Here is a 12362-nt window from a genome sequence, read left to right as displayed (position 1 = left end):
GTTTTTAAGGTGTTTGTACAGAGGTACGCGAGCAGACCTCTTTAGCATCCTTCATTGTGGAAAAAAGAAATGGCAGCAAGCACCCAGTTGCAGGTTTTTCTCACAGTTGGTGTAGCCTGAACCTCCCTGCCTGAACACAGAAATCTCATTTCCATTTCTGCATGCTCTGTGGAGCATTTGCACTACCCATCGTTAGGCATATAATCTCATGGGCAAGTCACTTCCACAGGAAATAAATTCCTGAGGATGGCAAGCCCAACCAAGGACTTCTGTCCCTCTTACAATGCAGGTGGCGCATGGGGACTAGCTGGCCACTTCAGATAGATGCATGTGTGTGTGCAAATACCCCTTTTTCTCTGTCCATCAGGTTCCTTAGATGACTTCAACTATATTCAAGGATGGAGGCTCTGTTCAGTCTTAGAGAATAGGTAAAAAGGAAACAAAGCCATGTTTTTTTTTTTTTTTTTTTTTTTTTTTTTTTTTTTTTCACATAAGCCTACTCTACTGGTTGATGTTTTTATTGTGCTTACTGCTGTATTTAACAAACTCCTTAATCCTGTGATGACTAGTTAGGGTTTTGGGTTGACTAGCTGATACTTACCCAATTCTTCAAAGACTTGCAGTTGTGCTGCATGTTGAAAAAAATATGTAGATTAGGCACTTTTGAAAATCTGACTAAAAGTATCAGTTCAATACATTTTTTAAGAAACTTAAACTAAAATAGAACCGTGAAATCAAAGCCAATCTAGCATTAATATTCCACGAAAGTAAAAATGGAGCATGTCGTGGTTCCGCTCGAGTGGGCAGCCGAGCTCCACCACAGCCGCTCTCTCACTCCCCCTCCTCAAAGAGGAATGGGGAGAAAATATGTGAAAAGGGCTCAAGGATTGAGATAAGGACGAGAAAATCACGCAATAATTATTGTAACGGGCAAAACAGACTCGGCATAAGGAGATAGTAAGATTTATTGCCTACAACTAACAAGCGAGAGAAGTGAGAAAACAAAGGAAAAAAAAACCAAAAGCACCTTCCCCCCCCCCATCCACCCTTTTCCACCTCCTCCCCCCGAGCGGCGCAGGGGAACGGGGAATGGGGGTTATGGTCAGTCTACAGCACTTCTTCTCTGCCGCTCCTTCTCGGTCACTCTCGTCCCCTGTGCTGTGGGGTCCCACCCACGGGATGCAGTCCTTGATGAACTGATCCGGCGTGGGCTTCCCACAGGCAGCAGCTCTTCCAGAACTGCTCCAGATATGGGTCCGTACCACGGGGTCCATCCCTCAGGAGAAAACTGCTCCAACCTGGCTCCCCTACGGGCAGCAGCTCCTGCCAGATCACCTGCTCCTGCGTGGGCTCCTCTCCACGGGCTACAGGTCCGGCCCGGAATCTGCTCCGGCAGGGGTCTTCCACAGGTGGCAGCCTCCGTCGGTGCAGGGCCACCTGCTCCACCGTGGTCTCCTCCACGGGCTGCAGCGTGGAACCCTGCTCCACCGTGGTACTCCATGGGCTGCAGGGGGACATCCTGCTTCACCATGGTCCTCACCACAGGCCGCAGGGGACTTCTGCTCCGGCGCCTGGAGCACCTCTCCCCCTCCTTCTACACTGACCTTGGTGCAAGGCTGTTCTCCCACTCCCTTGACTCTCCCGGCTGCTGTGTGGCGCAGCGTTTTTTCCCTGTCTTAAATATGCTCTCACAGAGGCGCAAAACAACATCGCTTATTGGCTCGGATCTGGAAAACAATGGGGCCCTTCCCAAACATGGGGCAGCTTCTAGATCTTTCTCACAGAAACCACCCCTATGGCTCCCTGCTACCAAAACCTTGCCACGTAAACCCACTACATTCCACCCCTCGCCTCTGTTAAAAGCATATTTAAGACTACTCACAACATACTCTTACTTTACAATTATCACAACAACCTTCACGAAATTCACTTAAATCAAAACGAAAAAGAATTCACCACACCAAAATAAACATAACATCATCACAGCACCGACAAGGTGGACATTTTACACACACACCACCCCTCGTCCCTTCACCACACTAACATATCACAGTTACTGCTTTCTTAATTCTTCACAACTTGTACATTCCTAACAATCATCCTGCACATATTTTTGCCCGTTACTTCTACTAACTATCATCTTATCTCAAATTCCTTGAGCCCCACGTTGGGCGCCAAAAAAGACTGTCGTGGTTCCGCTCGAGTGGGCAGCCGAGCTCCACCACAGCCGCTCTCTCACTCCCCCTCCTCAAAGAGGAATGGGGAGAAAATATGTGAAAAGGGCTCAAGGATTGAGATAAGGACGAGAAAATCACGCAATAATTATTGTAACGGGCAAAACAGACTCGGCATAAGGAGATAGTAAGATTTATTGCCTACAACTAACAAGCGAGAGAAGTGAGAAAACAAAGGAAAAAAAAACCAAAAGCACCTTCCCCCCCCCCATCCACCCTTTTCCACCTCCTCCCCCCGAGCGGCGCAGGGGAACGGGGAATGGGGGTTATGGTCAGTCTACAGCACTTCTTCTCTGCCGCTCCTTCTCGGTCACTCTCGTCCCCTGTGCTGTGGGGTCCCACCCACGGGATGCAGTCCTTGATGAACTGATCCGGCGTGGGCTTCCCACAGGCAGCAGCTCTTCCAGAACTGCTCCAGATATGGGTCCGTACCACGGGGTCCATCCCTCAGGAGAAAACTGCTCCAACCTGGCTCCCCTACGGGCAGCAGCTCCTGCCAGATCACCTGCTCCTGCGTGGGCTCCTCTCCACGGGCTACAGGTCCGGCCCGGAATCTGCTCCGGCAGGGGTCTTCCACAGGTGGCAGCCTCCGTCGGTGCAGGGCCACCTGCTCCACCGTGGTCTCCTCCACGGGCTGCAGCGTGGAACCCTGCTCCACCGTGGTACTCCATGGGCTGCAGGGGGACATCCTGCTTCACCATGGTCCTCACCACAGGCCGCAGGGGACTTCTGCTCCGGCGCCTGGAGCACCTCTCCCCCTCCTTCTACACTGACCTTGGTGCAAGGCTGTTCTCCCACTCCCTTGACTCTCCCGGCTGCTGTGTGGCGCAGCGTTTTTTCCCTGTCTTAAATATGCTCTCACAGAGGCGCAAAACAACATCGCTTATTGGCTCGGATCTGGAAAACAATGGGGCCCTTCCCAAACATGGGGCAGCTTCTAGATCTTTCTCACAGAAACCACCCCTATGGCTCCCTGCTACCAAAACCTTGCCACGTAAACCCACTACAGAGCATTACAGACATCAAATCAAAATCAAGTCAACAAATTGACTGCAGCACTGGATCAAAATGAAACAAAATTGCCAACTTGATGAAAACCCACAGTGTTTATAAACTCTGATGATCTATGAAAGTGCATGTCTGTTTAGCTAGGAATTTCAGAAAGTACATTTTTTCAAAGCTCAACACAAACTTAACACTGAGCTGGGTTATATAATGGTGGAAGCACCATTTCAGAGCCAATTATCCAGTTTCCTTCTTCGAATCCTGTTCCTAAGCAGTGACTAATTCCTCCCCTCACCCCCACAGGTGGCATCATACATAGCACAGACTTGGAAGAGGACACTCCTGATAAGCAGAAGTTTGACAACAATTATTTACCAGAAATTGAAGATGACAATTCCAGGTCTTTCAGGATTAAACACAGGCCCCAGCAAATACATTGGAGCACAGTTTTATGCAATAATATGTATAACTTCTAAGCCTTGGGAACTTTTCTCTCTCTCTCTCTCTCTCTCTCTCTTTTTTTTTTTTTTTTTTTTTAAGAGATATTTGTGCACATCTGGAGGTATATAGCTACACTTTAACACTAGGAAGCTGATGAGTATAAAAAGACCTGGGCGTCTCCTACCTAACAAAATAGCAAAGGAAAAAATAGATGACTAAGACAAAAGTTGTTTAACTATCTCTTGAACTCTCTCACTCCTACAGACTTACGGAAAGAATGTAAGAATTATAGCTGAGGAGTGAAATGGTAGTGGTCACAGCAGTCTGCGATCAGGGCTTTCTTGGTTTAAGGAGAGACTAGTGAAAACCTGATGCTGCTGGCTGATGCTGTAATTTCTATTACCTAGAGATTTTAGAGGATCAGAAATTTCAGTCCTTTCCCAGCAGTGTAGGCTGCTGTTGTGAAGTCAAAGCCTATTAGAATTTTCGGATGTCCCCCAGCCAGCCTTGCAGTGCCTTCCTTGAAGGATGAGCCATGGGTTTGTGCTGGCCTTGTAATTTGGTCCAAGCGGGCTCACATTCACTCTTACACAGTAAGGATCATTAAAAAAAAAGACCTGTTTCAATCACAAGCACATCCTGTTTTGCATGCCACAGAAATGGATACTTTAATGTGCTCAAATGCATCAGACGCATGTGTACAAAATAATGTGAGCACACCTGATTGCTTTTGATGAAGCTTCAGTATCTTCTGTGAGACAGAGGTCCCAAGATGACATCATGTCATTATTTTACTGAATGCTCAACATTTAAATGATTTTTTTTAAGTAGCTGTTTGGGAAAAATAAACAAGAGAACAACTTGGCAACAAGCAGTGTCGACACTGTCTGTCAGCAAAATTAAGAAATAAAAATGTACTATGCGTTTCATCACCTCAGCTACTTTTCAGAGGTACTTGCTTTTTGTAAATGAACTATAAGTCAGTCAGCTTCTCAGCAGGAATCTTTACCTTCATACGTGTTATACAGTAATGTTTATCAATGTGAAATTTTCTCTAAAATCTTACCTTTTATCTGCAGTCTGCATACAAGCTATTTTTTTTTTCAAAAGTGCATTTTAATCTCATATTTTCTGAGTACATTTTTTGAAAGTTTTCAGTGTTAATCTTTTAGTTTCACCTAGCCAGCATCACTGCTAGATCTTAAAATGACAGAGGAACCAATGCATAATCTAAAGGGTAATATGATTCTTGCCTGAAAGATGGCAATTTAACATTTTTTGTGGCCGATTTTTAAAATATAAAATTCATTTTTTGCTTGTTTGTTTATTTGTTTCTTCTATTTCTTTTTCCTTTTGTTTGGTGTGGCAGACCATTGTGTCAACACCCTGTGGAAGAAAGTGTGCAACTCCAACTAATAGCCTCTTACACATAGCATATTTGCACCCAGAGTTGTTCTTCCCTTTGAACAAGCTTTTATACCATAGACTCTTGTCTGTGTAGCAGGGTGACAAATAGATATTTATCTCATAAGACCTAATTCTTCAATATATGAGGTTTAAGGCATTATGTGCATATCACTTTATTAAGAGAAAATTAATGTTTAGATTTCAACTTTTTTTTTTTTTTTTTCTCTCTCCCCCATCCCACCCTCCTCCCCCAGTAGGCATATATATAATTTTATTCAAAATTTTGCAGAACACTAGAGAAGAGGAAAATGGGAGAATTGTGCAGAGATTATAAGTTATAAATAAGAGTAAAAGAAGGAAAATAACCTCTGTGTCAGGAATTTTTATTCTGATAAAGCTCGTACAGGTTTTGAAGAGTGTGAGGTTTTCATTATTGGCTTTAATGCTTTAAGTGGAATCTCAGGATTAAAGCCAGTAGTAAGAGAGAAGCCTGCCTTGAAGAATCTTTTAATTAAGATCAATTTAATGAACATTTTACCACATTGGCATATTGAAGCTCTTAAACTTTACAATTTTACAACTGAATTTAAGTTAGACTTCACTGGAATGTTAGGATATCTTAAACATAAAAACATCTCTAACTATGAAATCCTACAATCTGGAATTGTTTTGAATGGGAAAGAACAAAAATCTGAGATTATTGCAAATCTAAGACTATTTCCAGCTCCAGAATAACAGTTTTATATTTTAATTAAACTTGAAAACTACAAAGCTGATCACTTGCTTTGTAGAGCTAAAAGACCAACCAACCAAAACAAAACCAAAAAAACTGAGTCTGCAGGTTACAAACATGATGCTGTTATTTCTCATATACAAAGTTTTGTGTAGAAAATTGTAGTTGTGTATAAAATGCTAGTTTAAAAATAGTTGTCCATAAGGGTACATACCTAAGCATAAATACAGAGAAGAAAGTTAAATTGGAGCCTTCAGGTTAGCATTTTTGGACTGAATTTCCTCTGTGGCAGAAAGAGGCAGCTGAGAAGAATGATAAACGAACTGGGTATAAGCTCTCCTCCCAGTTTATGATCCCAGTGATCATAAAATGCAAAACTGTGATCACATTTGTAAGCCATTAAAGTATTTCCCTATAAATGCATTTATGTTGCATATTTTAATAAATTCAGCATCACCATAATAGCTGACTTTAATGAATTCAAAGGCAAACTTCAGTGGTTTCTTCCCATCAGAAAATATTTTCAGCCATTTTAATAACAAAATTCAGCAGATATTTACATCAGTTAAAACTAATGACAGAATTCCCATTAGCTTCTGTGAGGACTGGGACTGATTTTCCTTACTTTTAAGATTTATTTTTTTTTTTTAAATCCTATTCAGTGCAAGGAATAATTAGAGACAACTTTTCTTTTTGATCAAAAACTTCTGAATCTGTCCGCAAATTAAAACTCAGTCTTGTCATCTCCTGCTTCCCTGTGCCCCAAACTGTAGCTGCTGCTCACGTTCCTCTGATCGTAGAAACAATATATGCAGTAGTTATTCATTTTTTAAAATATTTTCTTAAGAAAGTTCTATACTAAGGATTCATGAATGTTTCTTTAATTTGGATCACGGATGTCAGTCAGTGGCACTGCCAATTTATGAACGGCTCCTATTTCCAAAATCACTTCTATTGTTACAGTCTGACAAACTACCCAAAGAGTTCAAAAAATTACTGGCTGCAGGGGCTAATTCAGCTCCTTTTTGTGGCATTTCACACTTCCCCCCCACCAAGATTACTGTCCTATTTTTTCCGAGGGTTGTTAAATCGGCAACTAATTATGTATTATCAAAGCTGCACGTAACAGCTGAGCTTGTCTTGCTGTTGATGTATATAAAAACAAGCTGGGTGAGTCAGACAGTCAGGGTATGGATGGCTGTGCCACTGCACCAGGTGCCTGTGGCAGTGCTTATTCGCGCCTTCCCTTTGTTCTTCTGGCCTCCTTTTACTTTGTATTGCTGCACAGCTAGAGTAGGGACTGACTGCTGCATTATGTATGCTTTAATGTTTTTTTTATTATTACTATGGGAGAACAAAAGCGCTCATAAAGGTGTGTGTTCTTTCTGGGAAAATTTCTCAGTAATGCAGCAGCTTGTATGTTGGGGCACTTGAACCTTGAAAAATGTGACAAAGATTACTAGATGCCAACTCAGTTTTGCTGGTTGGTGCTCAGGCAGTTATTTGGAAGAAACGGAAAAACCCTGAGCCTCCTTCCATGCTGGAACGGGTTCAACAGTCTCTAAATTTACACACTTGTGCCTTGAGAAGACTGTGCACATATGGTATTCCTCTGCAAATTATTTAATTAAAGCTCAAAAAGCACATGAAATCTGGATGCTCACTTCCGAGAACACCTAGTACATTAAATCAAACTCCCCAGGTTGAAACATGGAGGTGTTTTTAAAAATGCAATTTACCTTTCTGCTTTGTATTAGCTCTTAAGTTGTTCCAATTCCCCCACCTTAAGCAACAATAAATGTTCTATATTCTCTCTGGTATCTATTCAATTTCACCTGGTGAACCTATGCAATTCTGAAATGTGGAGGTTGCTACCTTTACATATTAACTCTTTTTTTTTTTTTTTTTTTTTTTTTTTTTTTTTTTTAGTATAAAAGTATAAGGAAGGGTTTTCATTGTCTGTAGTCTTGTTCATGTTGGTTTATAGAAATTCTAAACTTTCTGGTCATGATGTGACTTGACAGCATTCCTTCTGTTTTATTTGTTTGGTATTTGGCAACAGAGGTAACACACAGTGAGGGAAGATGGAGATTAGCTACATTTGGGTAGGAGGCTGGGAATTCTTTAGCTATATTGCCTACTATATTCAGCTGCCACTATCTGGAAAAAGATACTGCACTTGCCAAAGCATACTACCTATAACTATCAAACCTGTCAGTTTGTTTTCTGCATGGAATAAACAGGGGAAAAAATGGAAAAGGAAAGGGAAAAGGGAGAAGAGGAGAGGAGAGGAGAGGAGAGGAGAGGAGAGGAGAGGAGAGGAGAGGAGAGGAGAGGAGAGGAGAGGAGAGGAGAGGAGAGGAGAGGAGAGGAGAGGAGAGGAGAGGAGAGGAACAAATAACCAAAACCCAAGTGTTGGAATTAGCTGTTTTTCATACTATGCCATTTCATTTGACAAGGTGCTTACCTGGCTCCCTAAGAGCATTGACAAAATGCTCCTGGATTTTTCCTGTTCTTGATGGAGCATGCTGTGGCACATGGGTCCATTGCTGGCTTTGAAATGAACACCCTCATCCATGCAAGGAAGGTCAGACAAGCAGAACCCTGTCTCTGCAGCGTGGACGTGGGCTGTTGGGTTGCCACATGCCTGCACCACTGCCTCTGCAGCGTGACCTGCAGGATGGGTGCTGCATAGCTGATGATGCTGGCTGCAACTCTTTCTAATCCCACCAATGCAGCAATGGCAGAAGTAACTGGTGCCTCAGGCAGGAGAGGTTTACTTGAAGCACCATTAAGAAGAAACTCCAGACTCTTTTTTTCTTTGCTATTGCCCCTATGCTTAGAGACACAAAGAGTTGTTGGGAAGACTTTTCCCCTGATGTGTCACCTAATTTTGTGGACATCACTTTTTCTGCTCTGTGTGGTTGAGATAATTTAGTTCAAAGGGAACTTTAAATATATATATATATATATTTTTTTTTTTTTTTGAAAAAGCACCAGAGAGAACAGTGAGAACATCTCATGCACTGTGCAGTGGGCAGCTCCTTAGTTTTGAAGGCTGGGGGAGGAAGTTATGGAGACTTTTGGAGGCCTGGAAAGGATGCTGGCATGTATGAGGGACCATATTTGCTTTCAGTGTTAGTATAGCCTAAATTTCATCTGTTGTGTCTCAGGGGGTCCTTTGAAACTTGCCCTGAAGTGACTTTTCCAAGGTGTTAGGGAAGTTGAAGGCTGCAGTGGGCTTTGAACTTGGTGCTCTTGCATCATCTGGAAACAACAACCCTCCCTTTGTTTAATCTTTCAGTCATCGAGGACATTAAGGTAACACTAGTTCACAAAGAAATGGGATCAAGCCATACTTCTTCCATTTAATGTGTGGTTTCAACAGATTCTGATTTTTGATTTTCATCTATTTCACAGGTGATCAGGTACAATCAATGTTTTTCACACACAGCACTTGTAGCTCAAAAATTTTTATTAGGAAAAAACAAACAAACAAACAACAACAAAACTGGCTTCACATAGCCACTTCTGTTCTTTCACCAACACTGGGCCTGATGTTCACATGGACATAACCAGCCTGGCTGCAGATGGCTAATATTGTGGTAGCTCACAGCCAAAACCTTGCTAACTACTGGGCTTCCTGGGTGGTTGCAGAGCTCACTGCCTGCTTGGCAGTGGTTGAGATAAATGTTTTGTGACTACCTCCGGTATGGTATTTGTAAACTTTTGTCACAGTAGTGACAAAATACCTACATACCTATACAGCCTATAGCATATGGCTATGTCCATAAGCACAAGAAAATGCACCCCATGGGGATCTCCAAGTTCCACAGGACTGTCCCTCTCTCTTTCCCTCCCAAAGCATCCGTTTGGAGAACATGCAGCTAATTACAGCTCCTCAAATTACAGAGGAATCTCAGATAGCTTAGGCAATTAAGAGAAGTTTCATTTTGATTACTTTTGTGCAGGGTTTGTGCAGAAATGATACTCTGAAGGCTCTTTAGTTAGGGAGTACACTATTACATCAAGGTAGATGGCAATTTCTGTCTGATATAATATCTTTCGTGGTTTCAGTGTGGACAACACCAAGACTGCCTCTTAGAGCAATGAGATCTGACGACCCTTAAAATTAGAATGGGAATGTGAGAACGTAATGATCACTTTTGGCTATAAACAACGATAGATGTAAAAAAATCTTTCAAGGCTGGGAAAAAAGGGGGTTCTGCTTCTTCTGACTATACGTGCTGTAGTCAGATGGCCCCATTTGGTTCTGGGGACAGTTGAAAGTGCTGTGCTACAAGATTCATCTGGAGGCAACAGCCCAGGGATAAATAGGCTTGAACTTGCATGGACAGTCTTTGGATAATTTTCACGTGAGTGGCAGAATGATATAATTTGTGATTGCAGATAATACATGAAGCAATTACCAGAAATATGGTATTTTGGCCCAGGGAAATTCATGTTCAGGCAATAATTTCAAATGTTTTAAATTCTACACTTCTGTTGTAGGTGACACAAAATCCTTTTTTGGTAATGATTATATCACCAAGTCTGTCCTTGCATGCCCTTCCTTGTTAGCTATTTGAGCACTAAAAAAGATTTATGAACCTCGTCTTAGTTTCAGTAGCCGCTTTTCTTCTACTTTTTTTTTTTTTTTTTTTTTTTTTTTTTAAAGAAGGGCTCAAAGTAATAATCTACCATATTTAAGATTAAGCACAACTTTATCTCTGCTCATTTGGGCCTGAGAAAAGCTGTACAATTACAGAAACCCACAAATTTACATCCCTGTTCAGACTAGCCCAGCTAGTGACTTAATAGTGAAGATGATAATATTAAATGTTTGAGAGATATAGAGATATAAGCAAGATGCTTCAGGATGAACAGTATAAACCAATAAGTTGTGGAAAACAATGCATTAAGTAAAATGTGTGAGTTATTATTCTGAATTGCTTTTAAACCCTTTAATAAATCTGTGAAAATTTTATAATCCAAATTAATAACCAAACTTTCATCATGGTAGTTGTCTTCTTTCTTTTACATTATAGAAAAGTAAGTACTGAATTACTTTCTCTCAAAGTCCATTATTTGATGTATGTATTGCGTGTCATTTCTTACTCATTTCCCTCTCTGAATTGTTAGTTTTTCTTTTTATAGATATTCTTTCAGTTTTGTCATGCTTTTCAAAGTATGATTTTGGACCCTTTCAACATCTGCATTATTTATTTATTTATTTATTTTGAAGCAACATGAGAAACACTAGGTTCCATTTATAACATTGGAATGAAATATAATCAAAATGTCAATATTTCTTTCTCATTCTCTGTGCTCTCTACATTTTGCATCCTTTCCTGGCTGCTGGGTTATGCAGGTGACTCCCAGATCTCTGTTTTCAAAGTAGTGCTACTTAATTTATGTGCATAATATTTGAGGGAGCTGGAATCAAAATGAATCCTAGAGCAGAAATTAAAATCAGAGGGAGAAATAAATGGAAGCAGAATAAATAACCAGAGACAATAAATAAAAATAAGCCAACAAAAAAACAGGCTTTTCTATTATTTATACCTTGTGGAATGAAAATAAAGTGACTTTGAGGAGACATGCATCAAAATTTTCATCTGGTGTAAATCTTTACTTCATTACCTCATTGGAGAACTGGGGAACAGGAAGTGATGTGCTTTGCAAGTGACCACTTTGGCAGCCTTTTAACCTGGTTGTGGTCTGAAGAGCGACAGCTCTGCGGTGGAGGAGACAGACATTGTACATAAGTTCACAGCAAAAGAAAACCCGAAGGTGGCATTTACTTCAGCTGATTTCTTACATGGCTTGTGGTTGCAGTTGTCTCTAGCAGGTGGTAGAGGAATGCCAATATGAGGTGGGAAACGTGGCTGGAGTGGGCTCCCCTCATGTACTGCATGCAGGCAGCTTTGGCACACGCCTTGTCCCAGCAGCGATGCCCAGGGTGTGTGTTAGCAGCACGTTGCTGGGCTGTGGGTGCCTGTGTGTTAACACAAGCATTCTCTGGGAGCTCTTCATCTTCAGAGAGAGCCTGCAAGTATGACTGCTCAGCATGGGCTGTAGCACTTCCCTGCCTGGGGGGTGGTGGTGGGGGGGCAACGTGGGCCAAACCTGGCAGCCCCCCACTGTGGGTACACAGGCAGTGATCACAGAGGGGGGGTTCCTGCAAAGCCACCTTTGGCAGAGAGAGCTTAGAAAGCTCTGTATGTGCAGGGACACTTTGGGGCAGTGGGGGTCTCTGGCAGTACCAGGCAGACCCCTGTGCCCTCTCAGGCAAAGCTGTCCTTGTGGGATGGAAGAGACACCCTGATCCCCAAGGCAGATAGGAGCTGGCTTCCAGCACTGTGAGCTGCCTTCAGATGGGGAGATGCAACATGCTCGTGCTGTCCCTACAGCATAGAGAAAATGTTGTTTGGGAACTGCACATTGAGCACACTCCTCCCACTCTAAATGGGATGCAAGGAAGCTCTATAACAAGTGCTGTAATATAGCTGTCTGCCCCCAGTATATGCTGCATGCCCGAG

The sequence above is a fragment of the Aythya marila genome (genome assembly GCF_965140915.1).
Source record: "Aythya marila genome assembly, chromosome: 3".
Lineage (NCBI taxonomy): Eukaryota > Metazoa > Chordata > Aves > Anseriformes > Anatidae > Aythya > Aythya marila.
This window is presented reverse-complemented; position numbering follows the sequence as displayed.